The 3,840-nt window shown below is 43.8% G+C and overlaps 1 protein-coding gene across 2 annotated transcripts in view; it reads right to left on the bottom strand.

The window, feature by feature from the left end:
* Positions 1-3,840, bottom strand: part of LOC114050130 (calpain-8-like) — a 118,982-nt gene that overhangs the window by 114,491 nt on the left and 651 nt on the right. The gene's annotated exons all lie outside the window — the stretch shown is intronic.

Below are 3,840 nucleotides of genomic sequence, written 5' to 3'. Positions count from 1 at the left end.
GGGAGAGGGAGAGAGAGAGAGAAAGAAGAGAGAGAGAGGGTAGAGAGGGAGGGAGGGATAAAGAGAGAGAGGGAGGGAGAGAGAAGAGAAAGAGAGAAGAGGAGGGAGGGAGAGAAAGAGAGAGAGGAGAGAGAGAGAAGAGAGAGGGAGGGAGGAAGGGATAAAGAAAGAGAGGGAGGGAGGGAGAGAGAGAGGAGAAAAAGAGAGAAGGAGGGAGGGAGGGGGAAGGAGGGAGGGAGGGGGAGAGAAAGAGAGAGAGAGAGAGAGAGAGAGAGAGAACTCTCCCTGTCCTATTCTGGGTATCTGTACCTTTGAGATCCTCCTAGAGCAGGAGTTCTTAACCTGGGGTCCACAGCCCCGCAAGAAGTCCATGGATGGATTTCAGGGGACCCGTGAACTTGGATGGGGAAAAAAATCACACCCCTATTTTCACTAACCTCTAACTGAAATTCAGTATTTCCTTCCATTATGAATGTAAGCAAGAAGACATTGTTCTGAAAAGGGTCTATAGCAGGGGTGGGGAACTTGCAGCCTCAAGGCCACATGTGGCCCTCTAAGTCCTCAAGTGTAGCCCTTTGACTGAATCCACATCCTCTTAATAAAAGGATTTGTTCTGTAAAACTTGGACTCAGTCAACAGACCGCACCGAGGACCTAGAAGGCCACGTGTGGCCTCGAGGCCGCAGGTTCCCCACCCCCGGTCTATAGTGTTCACTAGTCTGCCAAAGGGGTTTGTGAACCAACAAAAGGTTAAGAATCCCTAGCCTGGAAAATATGGGGATCTAGTATGGACAAAATAATTTTCTTCCTGGGAACTAGAGAACAAGGCTAATGTATCAGCATAGCCTTCCTCCCCCTCCTCCACCTCCAAACTTAAAGACAAGCAGAAATAACCAGCAGGGGCAGGGAAACCAAATTTCGCTATTTCAGAGAAAACGTGACTTCATACGAGCATTATGCTTTATTTATCTGCTGAGAGGGCAAAAATATATTCATTCGGTTTGCCTCATCTCGTTTCCCCCTAAGGCAGATGAAAATAAACATCTCTGTGTGAACCAGGATGACGAGCCACATTTGGGCAGCTCTCCTGAAACCCTAGGAGACCAAATGGATAAGAATGAAGTAGAGAGAATGACAAACATGATACTCTGCTGCAGCTCCCTCGTCTCCAAGAAGTTCACAACTGTTCCCAAACGCTTTCATCCTTCTACCACCCTAAGAGATGGGCCACACGTCATGACAGACCCTGTCCCCTCCTCCTGGCCATTTTAATAGATAAAAGAACTGACATGGAGTTAAAGGTACTAAGGGATAGAAGAGTGGGCTCCCTCACCCAGGGTCACACAGCGTATCAATAACGGAGCATCTGAATCTTCCTGGTCTCATGGCTTCATCTGAATTAGATATAATCAGTCTGCACATCTGGGGATGGCAAGACCTATGGCTTTTAAAATGAGCTTTACTCCATGCCCAGCATAAAGCCCTGCCTGTAGCAAACATTCAACAATTATTTATCCATGATTGATGAAGAGGTGGTTAAGGTTTTATCTAGTCAATGAACATTTGCAACCCCCAAGGAACAATAACTTCTTCGGTGGTCACTAACCTGGCTTCACGGCTCCATTGTCCTTTCTTGTGGATTTTGGTAGGCAATGGGGTGGTAAGCACAAAATTCCTGAGATGGAGGTCAACTGGACTGCTGGTCATTCCCCATACATCATTTCTACGCCTTTGTACAGATGGTCCCCAGAATGCCCTCCTCACTTCTACCTCCTATTGTTCTTCCATAGGTGTTTGCACATTGTCTCCCCCATTAGACCATGAGCTCCTTGAAGACAGGGACTGTCTTTTGCCTTTCTTTGTGTCTGTATTTGTATATACTTTACTCTCCTTGAAGGCAAGAGCTGCCTCTTGCCTTTTTTTTTTTGCCTTTTGCCTTTTTCTACCCCCAGAGCTTAGCACAGTGCCTACCATATAGTAGGTGCTTAATAAATGTTTATTGAGTGACTGAATTTAGTCCCCTGGCTTCAGTCAAAGCACAACTCAGCTAACACCTTTTCCAGGAGTTCTTTCATAATCCTCAGATTGTTAGAATTCTCTCTCTATTGTAATTGCTTCATATAACTTTGTATTTGCTTTATATTTATTTAGCTATATATGCGTTGAATTGCTACATAGAATATGAACTCCTGAGAGCAGGGTCTATTTTGTCTTTGTCTCCCTACTGCACAGAGAAGGCATTTAATAAATGCTTTTTGGCTTAGAGAAAAGAAAATCAGTCCAAGAGTCAGAGAAACCTGGGATCAAGTCCCTTCTCTGACAGATACTGGCTGGGAAACCTCTGTTTAACCTCTGAGCGGCCCCAAGCAACTCTAGCATATAAAGTGTGGAGTAGCTGCCCATCTGCAATAGAGGATGAAATTTCTACACAGGGATTTGCCTATACCCATGAAACCACAGGTGCAGTCCTCCACTTTCCCCATCCCCCAAAACAACAATACTAATAACCATACTGTTTTGTAGCCATCATAGTCACCAAAAACATCCACACTAAATGAAGAAATAGTTTTGACAGAATGGGCAACATGATTGAATTCAAAAGACCTTAGGAATTGCAAAAGAAGGAAGAGGGATCTATTTCTTAATCCTCTTAAGAGATTTAACCCCTATCACTTGGTTAACTGGTCTTCATCTCAGCAAGTTCTCTCTCAGATCCCTTGTTGCTCTGGTTATTGCAAAAATATGTGTAAATCTACAATTCCCAACATGTAAATCGTTGAGCTTTACTCACATCTTGAACATCTCCAAAAGTTTCAGGGGTGCTATGAAATTCTTAAAAAGATGAAAACAAATGTTTGATGCAATAAAATGAAGACAGAGGGGAAAGGAACAGCCTACACTGAGCTATTTTTCTCATTCTCCCTTCTCACTTAAGTAGTTACCAAGAAATGGTGGTGGTGACTTCAGTCTCCCACCATTAGATCCAGAAGACTCTAAAAGTCCTAGTTTTGCTCTCCTTAATGCAATGTGCCCCAAGGAGGCAATTTGGTATAACTGAAAGAGTATCCTGGAGTCAGGAAAGAGCTGAGTTTAAATCTTACCTTTGACACTTACTAGCTGCATGACCAGTCAATTAACACCCCAGAGCCTCAGTCTCCTCAACTGTAAAGTAAGGATCAGAATAGCAGAAGTACTTACTTCACAGGTTGTTGTGAAGATCAGAGATAATGGCTGCAAAGTGTTCTATAAATGTCAACTATTATTATTATGTTGCCAAAAAGCAACAAACGCATTAGTCAGCTAAATGAAAAGGCCCAGGCCCAGAGCTGCCTCCTCCCTTCTTCTACATCCCTTAATTTGGGGGTGGGGGAGGGAAGTATGGAAACTGAATGACACAGTAGGGGCTATCCCCATTTCTCCTTTCAGTCCATAGTCAGTGATCTGTCCTGTATGTCCAGTAATATAATGATAATTTGCATATTTAATCACGACTTGAAGATTTCCACATAAAAAAGCTAAACTTACAGCCTCCCTAGGTGATCTTGGTTTGATTTGTTCAATGGGACATTTTTCTGGTGGGTTTCACAGGATCATAGATTTAGGGCTGGAAGAGAATTCAGAGGTTATTCAGTCCAACCCCTTCATTGTAGAGATGAGGACTGATGCCCAGGAAGATTAAGGGATTTGTCCAAGGTCACCGTAGGGAGTAACCATCAAAGGTAAGATTTGAACCCAAGGCTTCTGACTCCAAAGCCAGTGCTTTTCCCATTGCATGATACCAAGAGAAGGAAGGGAGGAAGGAAGGAAGGAAGGAAGGAAGGAAGGAAGGAAGGAAGGAAGG

This window comes from Vombatus ursinus, unplaced genomic scaffold (genome assembly GCF_900497805.2).
Source record: "Vombatus ursinus unplaced genomic scaffold, bare-nosed wombat genome assembly UNPS02014798.1, whole genome shotgun sequence".
In the NCBI taxonomy this organism is placed as follows: domain Eukaryota; kingdom Metazoa; phylum Chordata; class Mammalia; order Diprotodontia; family Vombatidae; genus Vombatus; species Vombatus ursinus.
This window is presented reverse-complemented; position numbering and strand designations above follow the sequence as displayed.